The 24474-nt window shown below is 43.0% G+C and overlaps 1 long non-coding RNA gene across 2 annotated transcripts in view; it reads right to left on the bottom strand.

The window, feature by feature from the left end:
- LOC128327704 (uncharacterized) overlaps positions 1-16728 on the bottom strand; it is a 64062-nt gene extending 47334 nt beyond the window's left edge. For both annotated transcript variants that reach the window (XR_008308744.1, XR_008308745.1), the window contains exon 1: positions 16603-16728. This is a non-coding gene — a long non-coding RNA (uncharacterized LOC128327704). The remainder of the gene's footprint in view (positions 1-16602) is intronic.
- Positions 16729-24474: the final 7746 nt, after the last annotated feature.

Genomic DNA, 24474 nt, shown 5'->3' with positions numbered 1-24474 from the left:
CTATTCAGATGTCAACAAAGGCATTTTTATGCTCTGCAATTAAATGTTGTATTGTTTGCTCACCTAAATACTTTGATTCAAAATGTATTCAAAGGGACTGGGAAACAGAGAGAGCCCTTATGCTTCTCTTGAAGAGGAGACATCAGGAGAGGAGGAAGGTAGGATTGATTTTGTGGTTTTCTTTTCTCAGCATAGAGTATATGCTGTGCTTTCGCTGCTATAACTATCTGGTTTTGCTGGATCTCAGATTGACATAGGCAGAACTCAGGTCTCTGCTTCTTGTGAGTTGTGATTTGTTTTGTTTGTGAGATGGTGTTGTGGTGAGAATTAGACAGTGGCACGTGTGTGTGTGTGTGTGTGTGTGTGATATTTCTTGGTGAGGGCTGTGATGGGCCTTGAGACTAACTTGTGCCTCACTCACTGCTCTGTTCTACTCTCCAATCTGCATTGCAAGGTGTACTCAGTCAAAATGTGGCTGAAGTTGCTGTAGTTGAGCTTATGGCTATGTTTGCTGCTAACAGTGCTGCTGTGAGAGCTGTTGAAATGCTAGGAAGTAAGGAGTCATAATTGTATGTGAGAGAGCAACTTGTGCCAATAATGTTGCTGCAGCTCAGGCACTGTAGGTGGTAGTGGATTCTGGGACAGTGATTTATTTTTGGACTGTATTTGAAATGTGTATTCTGTATTGGGAGGGATAGATTTTCTTTTACTGTGAGCTTCTGCAGTGTTTTTCAAGACAGAGTTGCAAAATACATTGAAAATTGCAATGAAAATTGCAATTGTTCCCCATGGGTAGCTCATAGGGACCCTAAAGTGGGTTGTGTGGTAGAGCATGATGGGTGATACCTATCATCCAACCCACAAAAGAAATGGGAAAGCAGGTAATTTTAAATAAATGTTTAACCTTTCCCCCCAAACCCCCATAGAATCCTTTGTTCCTTAAGGCTGAAACACTCGAAAGATTTTGAGGTTTGTTCCATCAAAACAACCAGGTAGACTGCTGTTTCAATGAAATGTTCCAGCCATCTGTATTTTGTTTTGACCTTGAAACAAAACACAAAATCTGTTTCATGCGCACCCCCAGAAGGAATTTTATACATCTCCCAGTTGGATGAGAAGGAAATAGAGGCAAATTATCTAGAGGTGTCACTGGGAAATGCTTTACATAAAATACCTACATTTGTTTTTCTGGTCAGGTGCATGGAGTGCACGTCTGTGGCCAAACTCCCAATAATTTTAATGGTGAAGAAAACTCTGAAATAAAACACTTATTTCTCTCCAGTAGGGACCACTAAATCTGCAGGTAGAGGGGTCATGCTCAGTGGGAGAACATATGTTTTGCATGCAGAAGGTTCAAGCTTTGATACCAGCATCTCCATTTAAAAGGATCAGGTAGTAGGCGATGAAAAAACTCTCTGCCTACCACCCTTGAGAGCCTTGCCAGTCAGTGTAGACAATAGTGGGCTAGATGGACCAATGGCCTGAATCAGTATTAGGCAGCTTCATATCTTCTGTTCTGCATAAACAGATGAAAGTGAATGTTATTTTAATTTAATTGCTCATATGATAATAAACAGATTGCAGTTTGCCCTTTGGCAGCCTGGTTAAAGTTCCTTTTCACATCTCTGTGGGCTGACACTGGTTGGAAACAGTTCTACATTGTTAACCCAGGCCGTATCGCATTAAGGAACAGCTTGCTTCTCAAAAGTTCCATTGTAGATGGATTGATTTGATTTGATTAGATTATAGATTGTAATTCAGCACACCATCATATATTAGTGAGTTACATTTTAGGTGCTTTTTACTACTCTTGGATGAAAGATGTATGCAAGTTCAACAGCAGTAGCCTTAATATTGCATTTGCTATCCACCTTGTAAATGGAAAGCATCAACTAGCAAAATGCTCAACAGATAGCGGGAAATGTGTGGAAATGCAACATAAAGATTGGCTGAAGCTGAGTGGGAAGACGTGTCAGTTTGACATGTCAACTCTCACTTGCCTTCCTAGCTGGTTTTGTTTGACCTTTATTTGCTTTGACTCCTCGTTCTCCCTTAATTCTGTCAGCTGCCCCTTTGCACCTAACTTTAGCCACTTTCTCCCCCAATTATCTTGTCCTGCACAGTTACAGCCTATCCCTGTTGCCATGTTAGTGACATCACACTGTGTTTCTGCTTCCCCATGTTCTACATTAAATTCTAATTAGTGTTTCTAGTCAGTAACTGTGCTAGTTGTTGCTTTCACTGAAGCAGAGGAAAACACTGTTATTTCTCTTTGCAATTCCTGGTAGGAAAGAATGGCCTTTTGGAGATCTCTCTCCCAGGTGAAAGGCTGCAAGCTTCCCAAACAGAATCTATTACCTTCCTCCCCACTTTCAGAAGTATCTGTCCAGCCTTCTACAGGAAAGCAGTACAAGAGAAGGTGACAGATTCATAGAGGAGCGTGACATTACCATATAAGATAAGAGAATTGGATAGATTGCCCAGTGGATTACTTTCAAAGCAAAACAAAAAACAAAAAACCTATAGTGCAGACAACAGACATTCTAACAGCAACTGACATTTGGGTGCAAAAAGAGAGAGAAATGAACTCAGCAAATAAACAAACAAGTCTCTCACAACCATTAATAGTCCGGGAACTCCCATTTTGTGATGATGTGCTTGTAAAAAGCAAGGTTAGAGGCGGGGGAAGTGATAGTCTGCAAGGCTCCCACTGGGTTATGTTAGAGGTGGAGTTCCAGTGCATTGACCTTTTGCACTGCTATCCTAATGACCACTAGGGGTATTGGGAGTAGAGGTAGTTAGTGAGGGTCTCCTTACCTGTCCCTGCTTGCCTCTGCTCTATGACCCCTGCTTTGACTCCTCAGTGAATCAGTCCTATAGTGAATCAGTCCTCCTCTTTTCCTCCTAGAGAGAAGATGGAGGCCTCTCTCTCTCTCCCTACCTGTTCATTATGTAGCTAATAGATAGGATAGGTCTATCCTAACTAAGATGTACTTCACCAATAAATCAATTTAGTTTAGACTCTACAGTGATCGCCATGTGTGTTCCTTAGCTGCAACAACTAAACTCCACACTCTGTAACTGGAGTGGTAGCTTCTTTAACACTTTGCTAAATAAGCACAAACCCCAATAGGTTGGAGGGCTCCATCCAACCCAGCAGCTTAAATGAGGTAGGAGAAAAAGCCCTTCTCCATCCCTGCTCCTTTTCAAATCCAGCACATCAAGGAAAAGAAGGAAGAGGAGGGGTGGTTTTTGGCATGGCTTCAGAGTCAGGGCACAGGGGAGCAGTGCACAGCATTTGGCATTCCATTCCAAGCACCCAATGATCTTAGGTCACCTCTGAGGAAAGTCTAAAGTTTGGGGATTTATAGATTAGGAAAAAAGATAACTAAGGTGGGACATGGTTAGTGTTTATGGATGGTGTTGAGAAAGCGAACACAGAGACGTCTCTCTCCCTCTTTTCATAATGCTAGAGATTATTTGGTAGGAAGTTGAGGATTGAAAGAGGAAGAACTTCTGCACAAAGCAAATCTCTTTATGGAATTCACTGCTGGCAGATGTGGTGGTGGTCAGACTTTAAAGGGGAGTAGACAAATTAATGGATGATAGGTTTATCAATGACTACGAGCCTGTCAGGGTTTGCCCAGACACTGATCCAGAAGAGGGCAACTCTGAGGATGAAGGGAAATCTGCCCTGGCCTGGGTCTCCAGCAGTGCTCCACCTCTAACAGCAGCCCACCCAGAACCCCACTTGCCTATTGCTGATTCAATAGTTCCCATTACCTGCCTACAGCCTGCAATGGCTTGCTGCCTTTCTAGACTGAAAGATTGGACAGATCTATGGCAGCTCAAAGGAAACTACAGATTCAGCTAGATACTAGTTCCTGGGAGGTTACAATAGGACTAGAATAGCCCCCTTGAGCCATGCTTGTGCATTTCCTAGGAGCCATCTGGTTGGCAACTGGGAAACAGGATACTGGACTAGATGGAAATTTGATCTACTCCAGGAAGGCTTTCGATGCTCTCATGTGCTGTTGCTTATACCCTTTCCTCCCTCGTCCACATGGTCTGGTTACCCAGACCAAGTGGGACCCAATAAAGTATCACAATTCAGGAAACACACAGAAAATGGGAACAAGTCTTGATTCAGCCTACTTGTGATAATTCACTGCACATAGCTGGTTTATATATTGTTTGGTTATAGGCAAATGGCTACTGGAAGCCATGCACAAACTCAATTAGATTATCATCAGATTGAACCTGGGGCTTTAGAAGTAAATATTTGGTGTGCATTAATCCCCGCAGTACACAGCTCTTCTAGAATCATGTGTTTGGAAATATTTTTGAAAGCAAATAAAAGTTTCATTAGAGGATGGAAAAATAAATTGGTAAGGTGACAGATTCTATGGTTTGATGGAAGCTCAATTATAAATGGATAACATAATATAACAAGTGCACATGAAATCCTATTATGGTCTGAAAATCCAATATCTCATCTCTATGACTTTTAATTGATCTTTACACATATTGTCATTGCAGTCAAATATTTGATATGATTCCTGTACACATAAACAAATGTAAGCACATTAACCCGGTTAATAATTTTAACAAGCAATTTGTATTTCCCATTAGACTGTCTTATATTTTGTTTTAGTATAATTAAAGATATCATCAGTGATAAGTCTGATACGGCATTCAAAGTCAAGCCTGTTCCCAAAATCTACATTTATTATTATCTGCAGCTTGATAAGATCCATGTATGTCATTAAGAAATTAGATTTCATCTTTCCCAAGCCACTGGGAAGAATTTCAAAAACTTCTTCATGTTGCTTTCAGCCATATACGTGGGGGGGGGGGCACTACTTGCAAGTACATATCAGTTTGTTTATAAGAAGAAGACAACAAGAAGACTTTGATGACAGCTGCCACACCTTCAGCCTGATACCATTTTAACCCAGGCCCATAGCATGATTCCTGCTTTACAGACATTGATAGTGCTGCAATTACTGCAATATAGACAAGCAGGGGACTAGTATGGGATAAAGCTCTGAATTGTGGGAGTTGAATGTACATAAAACCTAAGAATACTAAGATCCAATCAAACATCCATCTAATCCAATGCTCTGTTATCACAAGTCTATCAGTGGGGAAATCCACAAGCAGAGCATGGGATAATGGGCTCTGTTATTTGTCCCTAGGACCTGAAGGATAGGGGTTTTCCAAGGATCCTCAGAGGCTTGAGAGAATAATGCTAACAAGAGAGCAAGTGTATGTTTCAGAGAAGCTGCATCTGGCAATAAAACATTACATTTACTAGGGATGTGCATGAACTGAGGTTCATGACTGGTTTGAAGCTGAACCAGTTCGGCGGGTCTACCAAACTGCTTTGGCGGGTCAAATGCAGTGCCAGAGCAGCAAGTGGCACCTTTAAAAGTGAGGTCAGCAGGTCCTTACCTGCTCCACCGCTGCTCCAAGCAGCTTCTTGCTGATGCAGTGGCACTCCCCCCACCCACCTGTATGTGGCAGTGGCGTGTTGTGCGTGGGCTGCTGAGGAGAGTGCCACCGCTGCACGCAAGCTGCTAGGGATGCACCACCACAGCAGGAAGCTGGGAGGAGTGGTGGTGGAGCAGGTAAGGACCTGCTGTCCTCACTTTTAAAGATGCCACTTGGCTCACCCTCCCCACCCGCACCACACTGGATCCGCTGAACCAGTTGGCAGACCCCCTGAACCGGTTCGGCTTCAAATCAGTGTGCGAACCTTAGTTCGTGCAATTCCCTAACATTTACTTCTACATTGGTGTGGCCATCATGTAACTGAACCTCTAAGTTATCTCATACATGGAAGATCATTATGAGCCATTTATCATAACTAATAGCCATTAGTAGACTTTGCTTTCATGAATTGTTCTGATCTCCATTTTAAAACTTCTATTGTATTTTCTTACAACATCACTGGCTCATATCCTAACATTGTGCATACCGAAAAAAAGTTTGTGCACACAATGGAAAAGGGCAATTTTCATCCATTCCCCTTCACTCTGCAGTCCACTGTACTTCAGGGGCATATTCTGGGAACCCTTAAGGACATATTTTGAAGAAGCACAGTAGACTTCAGAGAGAAGGGGAAAATGGCAAGAATCGTTCCTCTCTCCATTGCATGCCTGAAATGTTTTCCAGTGTGCACAATATTAGTTTGGATGCCAGCCACCGTGTATCAATGAATCTATCTTCTTGGCAGATTCTCAACATTGAGCATGCACAGCATGCAGCACAGGGAGTGTGGCACAGTTATACTTTCAGACATATTATTAACGTCCACAGCAACTTTCTGTTTATCCTTTGCAAGTATTTATCCCAGTATGTACTTTAAATATAAACACAGACCTACACAATAAAATAGAAGTCAATGCAATTATTTAAATGGAACTGGTTTAAGTATCCCACCACCACCACCCAGCCACTATTTCTCTACCTTTTAAATGCAAATGTGCTTTGAACTGACTTTTGTATGATGATTTTGATAGCACTTGTCAAGGTGAGGGCGGGTGGGGGGGATATGAATATGTATTTTTCCAACTTGGAATTTGAACTATTTGCTTATGGTACAAATGTGACAGTGGGGAACTTTCTTTAGATATCAACAATACAGCTGAGCTGTAAACAAACACAACTTTTAAGACCAGCTGTGACTAATCCATTGCTTAAGTTCAATAGGCAGAACAAACATTTGATTCACCAACAGCTGAAATTACTATGCAAGCTCAAAGAAAAATATTTTCTGGGTGAGTGATGTTAAGCAGGTATAGGTACATAAGCACATTTTTTTCAGAAAAGGGTGGTAACTCTCAAATTAAAGTGAGTGGACAAAGATATAGAAGCAATTTCAGCAAGTGTAAAACATGAGTTCAATCTCCATATGTATTTTATTTCTGTTATGTAAATATGCTATGACATGCGCAGAGGCCATTTTCATGCAAATTACATGGTCACACAAATGGCCTCTGCACATGCTTGAAGGTCATGCAAATGGCGTCCATACATCTGTAGAGGCCAGAACCACGCTGCTTCGGGGGCCGCACTACTGTTAAGAGCACTGGGGTTTATAGCAGCCACCACTGGTGGTAAGGTGCCCTCTTGCCACCACCACTCCCCTAGCCACCCTTAGAAACCTTTTAAAGGCAGGAGTCCCCTTTGCTTGTAAAGGGCAATCCTCACCAGATTCCTCTTTACAAACATAGCCCTTTGAATCGAGTCGAACCAGGCTGATTGAATGGACCAGACCACTGGCTCACTTGAATGAACCAGTTTGTAGACCGGCAGTTCAGTTTGAATCTGTTCAAATTCAAACAGAACCACCAAAACCAGTTCAGTACACACCTCTATTGTACAGTGGGAATGGTTGCCTCCACATGGTGCAGAGTATTCAACTCCAGTGAAACTTCACAGATGATCAACAAACAATTAGGGAGCCACATTTAGGGTTGATGGGGGCCGCCACTGAGCCCCGGGCCTTACAACGAAAAACACTAACTTATAGTATTAAAAAGTATCCTGAGAATTGGCCTCCCAGATCTTAATTCCAAAAATGAGACATTTTACTGGAAACTCAATCCTGTGGGAAAGTCATATTTTCTGGCCAGACATCTTAGTTCTAGATGCATTGGGGCTGGTTGCGGTTATTCAGTGGCAAAGAAAAGATACTCTAAACATGCTCATATTACTACTGCTACATAATGCGTGTATTTGTTTGCTATTGCAACATGTGATTCATTTACTGAATTCACTGCCATGTGAAGTGATGGTAGCCATTAGTATAGATCACTTTAAAAGGAGGTTATTTATTTAGCACATTTTTATAGAAAAAACTCATGCAAAAGAGGACTATCACTAGCTACTAGTCACAATGGCTATGTTAAATCTTCATCTTCAGAGGCAGTCTCTCTCTAAATACCAGTTGTTGGGGACCCAACAGCAGGGGGTGGCTACTGTCTTCATGCCTTGCTTGTGGACTTCCCAGAATCATCTGACTTGTCATTGAGAAACAAAACGTTGGACGTGATGGAGCTTTGGTCTGATCCAACAAGGCTCTTTCTATGTTCACATGTATTTTTACTATCCAGGCTGGGAATTTCTTACTCTAGACACACAGTCACTGCTCTCTCTCTCTCTCTCTCTCTCTCTCTCTCTCTCTCTCTCTCTCTCTCTCTCTCTCTCACACACACACACACACACACAGACTGTGTGGGTGGCTTGCTAAAGGAGGCATCACAGTGTGTGCTCGACGATGGGCTGTGCCAGGATGGTGGTGAGTGGCAGCGTTGGCGGCCACACAGCCAGACAAGACACTTTAACTACCTCTTTCACCCCCATCACCCCTTACAGCTGCCAGGACTAGGGATGTGCACAGAACTGGCATGGCTGGTTTGGTTTGAATTCTAATTGTATTCGAACAGACTCATCCCAGTCCGGTTTCGGATCTGGGTTTACTGGGCCCGGTCTCAACTGGTTCATGGACAGGTTCGAGGCAATGCTTGCGAAAAGGAATCCACTGAGGATTCCCCTTTACAAGCAATGGGGGATTCCCTAGGGCAGTGGGGAGAGAGTGGAACTTACTCTCCTGGCAGTGGCAGGTTGGCAGCAATGGGATGGAAATGGGTACTAAAACCGCCCAGAGATGCAGGTTTGGGGCAGTAGAGAAATATTTTAAATAAATAAATAAATAAAATACTACTCTCAACCCCCTGCTGGCCTCTTCAATAGCAGCCCGGGCCAACCTTCCCAATAGCAAACTGGGTCAGTGTCTGTGGCCCAGTTCAAGCCTACGGAGCATGCAGGGCCTCTGTGTACATGTGGATGCCTTTAAAATAGATAGCCTGGTGCACTTGTGCGAGAGCACCAGACTGTCTATTCTACTAGCCTCCGCATATGTGCTGTGGTCCTGCACGCTGTGCAGAGGCCTGAACCAGGCTGCAACCACTGGCCCAGTTTGCTATTGGTGAGGCCAACGGGGGGTTTATAGGAGCTGTTGCCATCCCCACCACCACTGCCATCCAAGAGCCACTAGGAAAGTAAATTCACCTCTTGCCCCACCCTGCCCTTTGGGAATCCCACTATGCTTTTAAAGGGGAATCCTCAGCACATTCCCTTTTACAACCATTGTCTCAACCAGTTCAGACTGGTTCTGTTAGCACTGGGGCCAGTCCAGTTTGAATATTTATTTATTATTTATTATTTCTCTGTGTAAACCACCCTGAGCCATTTCTGGAAGGGCAGTATAGAAATCAAATTATTATTATTATTATTAACAACAACAACAACAGCAACAACAACAACTTGGACTGGCACCCCCTTTTGGCGGGCCAGTTCAGTTCAAACCCAGACCAGTCAAACTGGGCTGGTTCAACTTGAACCAGGGTTCACATTAAACCAGTTTGCATACCCCTACCCATGACCCCTCTCCTTTACTTGTAAAGGGGAATCTTCAAATGGTTCAGTCAAATGGACCGGACCGGCTGGTTGTTAGACCGAATCAGTTCAGCACCACACGGAACAGTTAGAATTCAATTCAAATTCAAACTGAACCACGATTTCGGGTTCATGCACACCCCTAGTCCACAATTCATGCAGGAAAGATCTTGTAGATGACTGAGTTACCAAGATGGGCCAGCGGGTTTTCTTGACAAATAGAGACAAATACCCAGTTTCAGAATGTCTTTGCCTTAACATGAAACTCAGTTACACAATAACATTACTCTGCACAACTCCAAAACCTTATTTTCTATATTGTTTCCTGAAACAATATTATACTATATATACTGTAAATCATGGCTTTGCAGATACACAAAGAGACTCCTTTAATAGGCTTCCAAATGATGCTATAGATTATTGCCAAATTTGATTATTCAGAAAGCAATTTGTTGGTTTCTTTCTCCACTGAGATTTGAATTATATTTTCTCCAACAAAATACATTTTCCAAATTGTTTAGCAAAAGAGAGGGCCGAGAATAGCAGTAGCACTTAAGTGCTTAAATATTTATGATATAGTTTTACATTAATTTTATGCAACATTTTAACAAAACACAGACTGCAAAGTTTAAGGAAGACTTTGGGGAATGCCTAATAAATTGCCTTTCATATCCTTAATGGAGTTTAGTAATGATCAGACATGATGTGATTAACAACCATTTAAAAACAACAATCAAGTTAAATACAATAATAACATTTCAACCTTTCCCCAAATTATTATTCTTATGTTGCTGCCAAATTTGACAATAACAGAATTTGGGCTGAATACTAAGATTCCATCAACTCTTAATATTACTCTGAAAATTCTAGCTGCCATACTAAAATTCACAATGTTTTCATGAAATTCCCTGAGCATTTGCATGCAGTGAATGTTAGTTTCTATTTTAATAGAACAGAGATGAACATTTTGTATTCTACAATATTTTGAAACCATTCTGTCACAAGCCCACTTCTCCAGTGCAACTATACATTATATTCATATGTATAGCACTGCAACCTGTATAATAAATACTACAAATTCCACGTTGCAGAGCCAACTCAGTACATTAAATATGCACCATCAACTGATGATAATGTGTGATCATTAATCCAATAGATTCAGCAGAAATTTGTCTATATAACAGAGTATGGAAAACAAAATTTTGGAAATGTCAATTTCCTGGTTCTGAATGAACGGGTGTCTGAGTCTGACCTGGTCTACATATGCAGAATAATATGGTGGGAATGAGAGGCAGAGTTATGAGGTGATAGAATGGACTGTGTCTCTTGTTTAACAACTCCCTGTAGCTAGAACTAGCCAGAGTTTAGCAAATAAATGGCTAGGGTCTAAAGCACCTTTCTTACGAGGCAAGGCCTGGGTCTTTTTAGTTTAGAAAAATTATGACTGCGGGGAGACATGATAGAGGTCTATAAAATCATACATGGTGTGGAGAACGTGGATAGAGAGAAATTCTTCTCCCTCACATAACACTAGAACCAGGGGTCATCCCATGAAATTGATTGCCACGAAATCTAGGACCAACAGATTGAAGTACTTTTTCACACAATGCATAATCAACTTGTGGAATTCTCTGCTACAAGATGTGGTGACAGCCAACAACCTGGATGGCTTTAAGAGGGGTTTGGATAACTTCATGGAGGAGAGGTCTATCAACAGCTATTAGTTGGAGGGCTAAAGGCCACCTCCATCCTCAAAGGCAGGATGCCTCTGAGTACCAGTTGCAGGGTCATAACAGCAGGAGAGAGGGCACGCCCTGAACTCCTGCCTGTGGCTTCCATCAGTATCTGGTGGGCCACTGTGTGAAACAGGATGCTGGACTAGATGGGCCTCCTTGGGCCTGATCCAGCAGGGCTGTTCTTGTGTTAAATGTCTCAAAACTTTGACTTCCTCAAATTATTTAAATTAATACATTTGTGCAGCAAACAAGCACATCAATGAGCAACCAAAAGTGTTGATTTTTCTATTTAGTAGGGGAATAGTCAGGGAGGAGCTATAATAGGGCAGACAAGCTGCCTAGCTCCTGGGGGCCACTGGATACACCCCTCCCTCTGAGCTCCAGCCAGTTCTCATTTCCCAGATGTGTTCCCTAACCCTGTTTCCCAGTAGTGCAATGAATATAGCTGCAGTGACATTGGAGCCATTGCCTGTCACAATGAAGACCCATCTGAGATGTGGAAACCCACCTAGCCATTCCTTGTTTTGGTGGTTTGCGCTCTAGAACTAAGCTGAAGAGGGAAAAGAAAGGGTGGGCTATATACACATTGTACAAATATGTTTTGGGGTTTTTTCACTTTTAAAATTTTATTGGTTTTTACAATATCATAACATTCTCATTACATCCAATTAAACAAATGTTGACTTCCCGCTCACCAATCTTTGCGAATCACTAATTATACAATTTAACCATTGCTATAGTAATTCAAAACATATATCCTATACCTCATTGTACAAATATGTTAGAGAGGAGAGCTGGTCTTGTGGTAGCAAGCATGACTTGTCCTCTTAGCTAAGCAGGATCTGCCCTGGTTGGATCTGAATGGGAGACTACATGTGAGCACTGTAAGATATTCCTCTTAGAGGATGGAGCAGCCATGGGAAGAGCATCCAGGTTTCAAGTTCCCTCTCTGGAATCTCCAAGATAGGGCTGAGAGATATTATGGCCTGCAACCTTGGAGAAGCAGCTGCCAGTCTGGGTAGACAATACTGAGCTAGATAGACCAATGGTCTGACTCAGTATATGGCAGATTCTTACGTTCCTATGTATCCTATGTTTGGAGAGGAGAGCTGGTCTTGTGGTAGCAAGCATGACTTGTCCCCTTAGGGTCTGCCCTGGTTGCATATGAATGGGAGACTTGATGTATGAGTACTGTAAGATATTCCCCTCAGGGGATGGAGCCACTCTGGGAAGAGCAGAAGGTTTCAAGCTCCCTCCCTGGCTTCTCCAAGATAGGGCTGAGAGAGATTCCTGCCTGCAACTTTGGAGAAGCCGCTGCCAGTCTGCAAAGACAATACTGAGCTAGATAGACCAATGGTCTGACTCAGTATATGACAGCTTCCTATGTTCCTATTATTTACAAGTGTGTGTGTGTACACACACCACACACACACCCATCTATACAGCTATATAGAGTTATGAGTTATATACACATTGTACAAATACATTATTTACAAGTATATACACATATCCATCTAAATAGCTGTAGTATTTACACACCAACTATCTACACAAACCAAAGCTTCCAAAACACTATTTACACAAAAGAATTTTATTTATTTATTTATTTATTTATTTATTTATTTAACATTTATATCCTGCTGTTCCTCCAAGGAGCTCAGAGCGATGTACATGCTTATTTTTATCCTCACAACAACCCTGTGAGGTAGGTTAGGCTGAGAGATACATGAGTGGCTCAGAGTCACCCAGTGAGTTTCATGGTTGAATGGGGATTCAAACTCTGGTCTTCCCAGTCCTAGTCCAACACTCTAACTACTACACTATGCTGGCCTCTAGTCTTCACCACACAAACCCACACAACGAAAACCTCCACGCATACACATGCACACACATGCATACACATGCACACTTCCACACATTTACAGCAAATATTCACATACTTAAACTTTTAGACATTTACAGCATGACATTTTTACAAATCCACATTTTCACAAATCCACATTTTTACAGTTCCCGCTGTGCCCGCCCCACCCCCGCCCCGGTCACCTATGCACACATCCAAAAATTTACATATTTACAAACTTACATATTTACAAATCTACACATGTAAAAATATAAACAATACCTCACTGACACAACCCCTGCCTAGTGTTTGTGTGTGTGCCCACAGCTCCTTGAGTGCTGCTGGCCAGGTGGAACCAGGGGGATGTTCAGCATCACAGAACCAGTGTGTGTGTGTGTGTGTTCAGCATCATGGGTTATGTGTGTGTGTGTGTGCTCAGATGTCATGTCACAGCACTAGCGGTATGCTGTCTCATGGCATGGCTGAAGAAAGAATGGGGAAGGGTTAGGATGAGCAGAAGTTGTTGTCGGGCAGGTGACCAACACCATGGGTCAACCATGGGCAAATCACTCACCCAGCTCAACTTCCAGTTTGGGGTAGCCCAGCAGGGGGAGTTTAACCAAAAGGAAAACCAACTGCTGGACCAAGCCAGGGTCCAACCAGGACCAAGAAGGTGTTACCATGTTGCCAGCATGTAAAAATATCTGCTTGCTCTGGATGCTGTTTGGTGGGCAGGAGAGGAGGCACACAGCAACCACCACCAGGTCTGGCCAGACTTGGTGGTGGGTTGCCCAGAACTTCGAGTGGTCCATCTCTGGGTCTTCCTCCACAGGCTCCTCCAGGTACTGGGCAACACACTGTGCAGCAACCGAGGGAAGCCTGGTAGGCCAAGCCTCCTGCACACTGGGCAAGGCGCCAGGGCACACCCGCTTAAACCACTGGGCTGATTTAGTGGGAGGAATTGCCTGCTGCATTGGCACCGCTGCCTGGGATGCAGGGCTGCTAGACTGGGAAGAGGAAGGGGAAGGGGTGGGAGAAGAAGGGCCACCCGTACTGCAGCTGGGCGTGGGTTGCATATGCTCAGGGGGCACACCATCACCACCCTCCTGGTCTCTGGTCCTCCTGACCTCCTCCTCTCTAATTCTATCGACCAGGAGGCCCCTCCACGTGGGCAAGTCATCTGCACAAACAACATTGTCCTTGGTGGCTGGGTCGCAGAGACAGCCAGGATATACTCTTCTCTGTCACCCAACACACCAACCAGCCTGTTGACAACCTGGCCCTCAGCCCAGCCAGCACACACCCCTCTGGCATGGTCAGAGAAGTCCGAAGTTTACCTATCAGCTTTTCCAGGAGAATAGCTGTGGGCAGGGCCTATCTCAGAGGAGTGGCATTGGCACACAAGCTCTTCATGGCAAACAGGAAGGGCTCAAGTGCCAACTCCATCTCGGACATAAGCTTCCATTCTGAGTTGGATAGGTCACACACGCCCAAGGCCTCATTCCTCACTAGTTTGTCAAGGGCCACCTCCTGCTCCAACAGGTGCTGGAACAAAAAGAAGGTGGAGTTCCACCAGGTATCTATATCTGTGGGGATGAAATGGTGAGGAAGGCTATGCTCATGCTGCCACTCACGGAGTAAGCACCTGGACTTCTTACTCCGGTGGATGTGAGCTGCAATCTTGCAGGCCTCGCACACAAGCACAGCTATGGCAGCAACAGCATCCTGAAGCCGACGGCCCTGTTCCCTGGATGCCTTAGCCTCCTTGAGGCTGAGGGCGTCCCTCACAACCAGGTGGAGTGTGTGTGCCATGCAGCTGATGTCACACACTTCAACACTGACTCTACTGCTGCAGTGACATTGGAGCCTTTGTCTGTCACAATGAAGACCTGTATGAGATGTGGAAACCCACCTATCCACTCCTCAGTTTGGTGGCTGAATATGGCCACTACCTCCTCCTAGGTGTGCTTGATGTCCCAGGTCTCCATGTGCAAGATGGCCCACTTGAGCTGAAATGCTGTATGGGATGTGCTGGAGCCAGGCAGAACTGGAGGACCCTTCTCTCTCCAGACCCCATCAGTGAGCAGTCAGGGCCAGGAAAGCAGCGTGCATTCCACTCACACTGTTCCAGAGATTAGTGATGAAATGCACACTGGTGCCAGCCAATGCTGCACGCAGCATAGCTGACATGAGCTCCCTGCATCTCATGTACAGGAGGGGACCATGTTCTGGCTGAACATGGTGCTTGAGGGGATGGCGTAGTCGGGCACTAGCGTCTGGAATAGCTGGCGTAGCCAGTGTTCTCCACCAACTGAAATGGCTGGTCGTCAGTGGTCATCATATCCCCTACGAGGCAGGTGAGGAGACGTGGGTCCACATGACCAGGCTGCTTGCCCGATGCCTGTATCCACTGCTTGACTGGCAGCGTGCCCTGCTTCAAGGAAGACATCACATGGTCCTTGTCAGCACTAGTCACAGGCACACTAGGAACACTAGTGCTGCCAATGGAGGCAAAGAGATATGGGTGACGTTGCCACATGTGTTGCTAAATGGAGGTCTTGGCATCATTCCCCCGACTGATGCTTCGTATCCTTCCCCCAACTGACCTGTGCCCTGCAGTGAACACAGCAAGCAGTGGTTGGAGCATTTTGAGGCATTTCTAAATGTTGCCAAACATTGCTGCGCTAGATGGTCTCTGATGTCCTGGGCTGCTTTGGCGATGGAGGACCTACTGGAGCTGCTGGTTGCCCACTGCCATCACCCACCCACCCCTTCCACCCTGCATTTCAGAAAAAGTGCCCAGCTTTGGCTGAGGGAGTACCTCAGCAACAGACCTTTCCTCTTCAGAGTCAGACTCAGCCATTACTTGGGCATCATCGGAGGGGGGGGGGCACTGAGTGGCAGGGAGGTGGTGGTGGGGCACATGAGTAAGGGACAGTCTGGATGCACTCCTAGATGTCACACCCTTGCCCTCCACTTCCCATTATGGAAGCAGTTTCCCTGGAAGTAGAGCCCCCTGCACTGCCAGGCTCTGCATGGGGCAGCAGCTCTGGCAGTGCACCTGGACCTTGACCTGGATCTGGCTCAGCAGCAGCTGGATAGGAGAGCCTTTGTACCACCACCTCGCCAGGGGCAAAGCATTCACCAATGGGACCCTGTGGGACCCTGTGCTGTCTTCTCTGGCCCCCTGGCCTCCTACCCCAGCTGGGACACATCTCTGTCCTCTGCCTGCCACCCTGCTACAAGTCTTGCTCATAAGACAGCACTCAGACATCTCCCCACATCCCCAGGGGCTTTTAGAATTTAAACAAAAAATAATTTTTTGGGGGGAGGGCATAAAAAAACCCTAACAAAAAAAACCTTTACCAAGACACATACCCACACACTCCACCCACAACAACACAATAAAATGGTGGTGGTGGTTACTAAGGGGAACCTGCAAAAACAAGAAGCAACCTGTTAAAAAAAGCACAGGGAAAAAATACCCCCAACCCAAGCAAGGAGGCCCTATTTAATAAAAACTAAGGACAAAGGGGGCACCACAAAGCAATCACTTACCCCCTCATTGTCCTGAAGTCTTCTGCCCCTGACACAGCACACAAACATAGGCCGGGGGAAAAACCTGACCAGTGGCAGCAGCACAAATGCCTGGGTTGTGCAGGAGGACAGATGGGCAGCAGATGGGCACCCTAAAAAACAAATTAAAATAAAACACTGAGTGAAATAAAATAAAACGCTAATGGAAAGATTAGTGAAACTGCTGGGGGAAAGGTGAGGGAAAGTGGGGTGGGGGGAGCCTAGGCCTGTGGGACAGGAGGAGGCAGCTACTGGCTGCTGCTGGAGCAAGCAATAGGGTTAGTGGGAGAAAAGTGCCTGCTCCAGAGAGAAACAGCAACACCCCGCACCCCAAATCCAAAATAGAATGGAAGGAAGGGAGTGGGCCTGAGGCTGGGGACAGAGAGTCAACCCAGCCCAGAATAACAAAAGCGGCCAGTTAGTCAGCAAAAAGGAAGGGTGGGGGTGTTTTTAAAAAATGGGCCAAAGGCCTGTGGGCCCCCCTGGCAGTGGAAAGCTGGGCAGAGCAGGAGGAGACACTCACACAATCAGAATCCAAAAGGGAAAGGACAGCAGCCACACACAGCCAGGAAAAAATACTTTTAAAAAGAAGGGGAGTTGGGGGAGAAGAGCCAAAAAAACAAGCAGGGCAGGCAGGAAAGACCTCACCAACACAGCGAGACCACCAGACTAGAGAGACAGAGAGGAAGCAACTCCACATTCAAAAAACCAGCAGCAGCCAGGCAGATCTTTCTCTCTCACTTCAGCAAAGAGCGATCTTACAAGCCCATGGGCTTGCCTCTAAATAGAAGTTGAATCTCCCTCCTTGGAGCCCCCATCTTTCCCTCCCCCAGGGCCAATAGGGTGCCAGTTCTTTGGGACTGGCAGCACTTAAAAGCTTACCAGAGAGCCAGACACGTCTGGCCAATCAGGCAAGCAGGAGCTTGGCAAATCACAGCAAGTGACGTCACAAAATGGCCACCAAAACCTAAAATGGCGGCTCAAGGCTTCGAGCTGGTTCCAATAGAACCAAGCTCTGTTTGGATCAAACTTGGACCGGCATTGCCAATTCAATGCCTTATTTGGTCCGAGTTTGAACCTGTTTGCACATCCCTATCTGCCCAGAAAACAATTTGTTATGGGGTGGCTAACAAATTAAGATGTATCATCATCATCGTTGTTGTTTGTTTGTTGTTAGTGGAAGTTTACAAAGCTTTCCCTTTGACTCTATGTGCATTACAAATCAATACAGTTTCTCTAGGAAATTATCTGGATATCCGATATTTGACATAATTTTCAATTGTGCTGATAATTTTATCAATTCTTAAGATATCTCATGTTTTTACATACCACTTTCTAATTTGTGGGATAGGGTGGAACTCTTATTTTTCCAGTATAGAACAATTTGAAATGTAGCTGTTTTAAGTAACAGGGTTATCAATTCTTGTCTAATTGATGGGATATCTTCTTTATTAAGGGAATTTAGCAGTATTGTTGCAGAGTCAAATGAAACTGAATATTCTGATAATTTCCTTATGTGATCTATAATTCCGGCATGATTCTGGCTTGTCCACCAATTATGGAAATAGCATAACGCTCTCTATCTTTCCCAACAAGACTTGTTTAGATCTGTGAAAGTCTCTCCAATGTCAGGAGAGACTAAAATATTGTGCAAGTATTTTAAGTGTTAATTCCATAATATTGAGAGGAGAGAAGGTGAAGCTAAACAATGACCAAATGTGAAGAGAAGGGATAAGCAAATCTTGGACCATACTTCTGTGTATAAGATCCAGCAAAGCCGAATGCCCATTTCTGGGTATGGCAGTGGATGGTGGTGGTGGGGTTCCCTTTGACTCAAATTATAAATGCAGAAGTTTCAGGGATATTACTTTTTAAAAAATTACTGTTACCATTATTAGATAATTATTGTAGTTTCTTACCTCATTTGCTGCCAAGTTTCAAATCCTGTTATGTGGTCTGCTAATTTTTGGCTTAAGATGTGTTCTGGAACAAAATGATGGATCTGTAATATTGGTACCTGGATATCGTGATGTCTTCATGTTTATTTTATAATATCCATTTTGAGGCAATTTTGTATATTTCTTGTAGACTTTTCTTTGTTTCCAAATGTAAAATATTCCAGTCTAACAACTTAAGTTCTTATTTAACACAATAGCATTTCATACAGTTACTTTGATGTGTAATTTCTCTTTCTCTGTTTTGTATTTAGATCATTGTTGTTTTCACTAGGAGATCCATAATACAATAGCATTTATGAGCACCGATCATATAGAGTCTTCATTTTGTCACAGTATACATGTAATGATCCTCATGCAGAAAACATAACTTTGAAATAGACACCATGAGTTAAGTTTGTAGACAAACTAGTAAAGTAGCTTACAGTTCGAAACAGACTGTGAGATACACTTATTGTCTGGGGAAGAAAAATAATTATTTTTGCTGGCAATTTGACAAATAATCTCTCTCCTGGAAGGAGCTGGTCACCATTTCAGAAAGTGATAAATAACAAGGCTCTTGAACAATTTTATTATTATTATTTTTTCATATTTGGGTACCCATACAGCTGTAATCATGCCTCTTGTCTGTTACTGCAGAGATAAAGACAAATGCCCTCCATTGCTATATTGTCAATGCATTTCGACATAAACCAAAGAACAGCACACCTGTTAGGAGGAAGGAATAAGCTATTTGTCTTGTCGTAGCTAGATAACAAGGCACGTCTTGTTTAGACAAGGTCTTCGGGGCAGAAAAATCTGCTGTACATTTTTGCCTGATGATGGTTCTACCCTTGCTTTTTCATCTCCACAAAATGAAGATCCAGTTTTTGCTACTGCAAGTGGGGGACTCTGTCAAAGCCCCTCTCTTAGCATCCTCGCAGTGTGACTGGCTACATTGAGTGTAAGCATGGCTGAGCTCAAAGTGGTTAGCGAAGATCAGTGTCTAAGTGTGGTGTCCTCAACACATGATTTCCATGACTTGAAAGCAGAGATGGGCAAAATACTCAGAAAAAAAGTATTTTAGGTACAAAACACCTGAGGTACAAAATACCTTAGATACAAAATACTTGGTAAACAACCAATACAAAATACAGAATAGTATTTTAAAATACATCTTAAATTACAAAATGCAATGTCTGAAAAAAGGAAACAATTTTGAGAATTTCGTTACTTATTCAAACTTGTTTCCATTTCCTTTAAGCAATACAAGTTTTTCAAAGATTAAAGCCAAAATGCCTTAAAAACTCTTTGGCGCATGTACCTGGAGCAGGTACACAGGGAGACAGAATGGAGCACGCTTCCAGCCAGATCAAGTTTAAAACAATCAAAAGCTAGTTTATTTAAATAGATATAAAAAGAGGGATAGTTCACAGGCAACCAAAGCAAAATGGTAAAAATGCATTTGTGAGATTCCTTTCTTCCTATCTGTTAGATAGGAGGCTTGTTAGTTCTTGGATCTCAAATTACAGTTCAGAGAACAAAAGCTTGTATCGTGGTAAAGTCTGTACATTCCCAGGAGCCATGCAGCCTGGTCTCAGCTAACAAAGCTAAACTAACACCAAAGTAGCATGTTGGAAACCGCAACCTCAAGAGTCCCTCCCCTCCCCTAACTTGAGGTTAACTATCCCTTCTTGGAGATAGGCAAAATAATCAAAAACTTAATGTTTCTCCCTCAAGGTAGAGTTTTCTGAACAATAGGAACAAGATTTCTGACAAACAAGTGAGAGACAATAAATCCACAAAAGCAATGGAAGTTCTGATATGAAAATGGGCACTATCCACCCCCACCACAGTACCACCAGTGACTGTTGCTGGTGTCTATCTTGTGTTTCTTTTTAGAATGTGAGCCCTTTGGGGAAAGGGAGCCATCTTATTTATTTATTATTTCTCTGTGTATACCGCCCTGAGCCATTTTTGGAAGGGTGGTATAGAAATTGAAATAACAACAACAACAACAACAACAGCAGCAGCAGCAGCAGCAAGTTGAAGAAAATGAAGATGTAAAAATATTATGGGACTTCTGACTACAAACAGACAAACATCTGCCACACAATACACCAGATATAACTGTAGTCGAGAAGAAAGAAAAACAAGTCAAAATAATCAACATAGCAATACCAGGGGATAGCAGAATAGAAGAAAAAGAAATAGAAAAAAATCACCAAATACAAAGATCTACAAATTGAAATTGAAAGGCTGTGGCAGAAAAAGACCAAAATCATCCCAGTGGTAATTGGTGCCCTGGGTGCAGTTCCAAAAGACCTTGAAGAGCACCTCAACACCATAGGGGTCACAGAAATCACCATCAGCCAATTACAAAAAGCAGCTTGACTGGGAACAGCCTATATTCTGCGACGATATCTATAACAATTGACAATAAAATTCAGCCATCCCAGGTCCTTGGGAAGGAGCTGATGTCTGGATAAAACAAACCAGTCAATAACACCTGTCTGACTGTGTAAACAAGAAATAACAATTGAATGTTTTTTAAAGCCAAACAAAGGCCCTTCTGTCTCTCTCTCACACACACAAACACACACCCTGTTACAGTGGGGAAAGTGTTCTGCAGCTGAAAATGGAACAACACACAATATCCAAAAAGTCAGGGTGGCTTAAACATCACCCATGAGTTCTAGGGAATACTAGACTCTTAACTCATCATGTAACCTACATAGCCTATGGTGCATACTAGGAATAGCACAACAAAGTACAAAACATACACAGGATCAGATCCCCATACACTTCTCATAAAACGAACTTGCAAGAAACATAGCAAAGCATTTTCAGCAATCTAGCATGACAGATATAAGCATTTCTCTTATTCCTACAAGGCTGTGTGTAGCCAGCTCCAGGCACCTCAGAGGCAAGATGCCTCCAAATACCAGTTGTAGGGGAGCAACAGAAAGAGAGAAGGCATGCCCTCAGCAGGCTTCTCAGAGGCATCTGGTGGGCCATTGTGTGAAACAGGATGCTGGACTGGATGGGCATTAGACCCTACACATAGGAAACATAGGACCTTTTTCCAGCCCCACAAACATAAGGATTCTCAGTTTCTCTCACCTCTTTACAATTAGGAAGCAAATGAAAATTTCCCACTCTCTCTCCCACCACAACCCTACAAAAGAATATAGTACCCAGGATGGAACAGCCCCCATTCCCCAAATACCTAACAAGCAGGGTAGCTGCTGGCTGGGAATCAGACTTTGATTCCCAGCCAGCCTAGAGCCCAAAGTGTTTTCAAAGAGTGTTTAAGAAGATAAAATAATTATTTACTTCTTGCCCTCCTAACTGCATTTTGCTGATTGCTGTACTGTAGACCAGAGAAGGACAATGTATAGGCAAATCTCAATTAATCCACATGTCTGCAAACCTTTCCAACTTCCAAGGGGGTGAGGGTGGAGTTTGCATACCAATGTGGGTGTCACTGATCATTGAAAGACATTAACCCGGTCATTTTAAACTGGTCAAGCCAGTTATCACTTGCTTTCCTCCTTGTTATACTATTTTTAATCAGAGAATCTGAGAGTGAAAGGGCGTGCCTCCTAAGAACTTGCTTGCTGAGTTCTTACAAAGACAACACAGGACTGACTGGGTTGTTCAACTGACTGAAGAACTTGAGCATATGAGCTTGCTGATACTAATAGGCTGCTTGCTTGCAAAAACAAACAAACAAACAAACAAACAAACAAACAAACAAACAAACAGCAGCTTCTGCAGCAAAAACCAAACCAAACCAAAACAAAACAAACCCCAAAGCAATGATTGGCTGATGTATTTTGGTACTGGCAATGTATTTTAAAAATTCAAAATACCTGAACAAATGTATTTTTGATACAAAATACAAAATACTGTTCTGAAAAGTATTTTTGATACAAAATACAAAAGTACTGAAAATATGTATTTTAAAATACATGTATTTTAGATACTGCCCATCTGCTCGAAAGCCAGTTTGGTTTAGAAAGGAAGAGAAAAGCACCTAAATAATGGATGGTGATGGTTGTGGAGAAGATCCTTGGTTTCCCAGGCACAACAATATAACAGTTTCTTCCCCTCTTGCCTTCTCCTCTCTAGTTGCTCCAGTGGGTCTTCTGTACAGGACCTCTTCTTCCTACTTACCCTCTAGCAGCATTCTGAAGTAACACTTGTGGTGGACACAAACCTAGGCAGACTTTGTATCAATGAATGGAACCCTTTCCTCATAGACAGGTTATAGTCTGATGGCTATAGTCAGATCAGGGCAGGGTTCTTCTGAATTAAGCCTGCCTAAAACCTCTAGGAACCTATGGCTAGTTTTTTTAAGGCAACTTTAAATCATTGCATTATAATTAATAGTTTCACTGTTTAAAGGATGTTATCAGAAAAACTCCTGTTAGATAGAAGCTAGTGTTGTGCAACCTTTGATTTGGATGTAGGAAATCCAGGTCCAAATCTCTGCTTGCTTATGAAGCACTGGGATGATTCATTACATATATCCAGTTTAAATGGCTGTGAATTGGCAAACTGGCTGTGAATTGGGCATGCACATTAAAATGCAATAAACATTTGCTTGCAATAAACATGGGAGCAATGGCCTGATCCTTTATGTATTTACATGGCAATCAAACCACTGAAATGGTTTTGCACAATTCACGGAGCGGTGTGTGTATTTTGCCAGTTAATTTTAGGTGCTTTGACCAGTCAGACATTCCTTTCTTAGTCATTGCTACTGGGTGGTATAACTGTGAATAAATGGCCACTGGTTTTCATGAAGGAAGGATGACATTATATGATCATTAAATAAATAAAGGCTGAAGCTAGTGGTTCTTGGTTATTTCTACTGCAGTGGATGAAAAATACTTTTGAGCTGAAAGCTCTGAAATGTTTATCTATGGTTTGAAGAGTAGCTGAAAGATGTGGGGACAATCCAGTAATTTTATGTTTAATACACTTAGCACTGTAAAGTTAAAACAAGAGATAATCATTGAACCCCATGATGGCTTCCACATCTTCCTTCCAGCTCTGCAAGTATTCACTACCATGAACTTTAATTTTTATTGCTATCATTTTCCTCTAAAGGAGCAGATGGGCCCAATGTTAATTGTTAAAATAAATTGCCATATGGATATGGAACCACACACAGCTCATAATTGTATTAACACTAATTTTTTAATATACTTCATGATGTTATCACAACCACAGTTGTCATGAACTTCTGCTCAACATAGTCATTCAATAAATTTACAGTCCAGGATTCTATTGCCAACATATGGTATATAAGTAGACCTTGCCACCTACAGCCTGGCTAAAAACAAAACAAAACAAAAAACCTGTTTCAAAGAGATTGCCAGTGTTAACTCCTTACTGCTCAAAGCAGCTAATCAGGCTGCAGTGAGGGAGGAACTTCCTCCCTCAACTCCAGCTCTGCGGGGCTGAAACTGTGGTGCCAGTGTTCGGTTGTAAAACTGGCACCACAGAACCAGCAATTGGGGAGGGAAATTGCGGGTCCCTTCTTGCCTTCAACTCCGGTTTCCCAAATTTGGATGTATGTCCTGTTATGTCTTAATTCAGTGAGTATGACAGAGAATAGCTATTGCAGTTCTTGAAAGCTAATAGTTATGAGTGTGCTTGTTGGCTGTGGAAGGCACAAATCACAAAAGAAGTAGCTCTAGAGACCTGAGAACACAAGACGGTCATTTTTAAGTTGCAATAGGAGCCTTCTTCAACCTGTTCCAGAAGAGAATAAAGAAATGAGTACCCCATACATATTCTCTCATATCTGAAAGTCCACTCTCATTTTGTTTTCCATACTCTGTATATACAAAATTAACTTCCCATTTTCTCCAATATAGGCAGTGAGAATGGGGCAGGGGGATTTATT

Source organism: Hemicordylus capensis, chromosome 5, assembly GCF_027244095.1.
Source record: "Hemicordylus capensis ecotype Gifberg chromosome 5, rHemCap1.1.pri, whole genome shotgun sequence".
Classification (NCBI taxonomy): domain Eukaryota; kingdom Metazoa; phylum Chordata; class Lepidosauria; order Squamata; family Cordylidae; genus Hemicordylus; species Hemicordylus capensis.
This window is presented reverse-complemented; position numbering and strand designations above follow the sequence as displayed.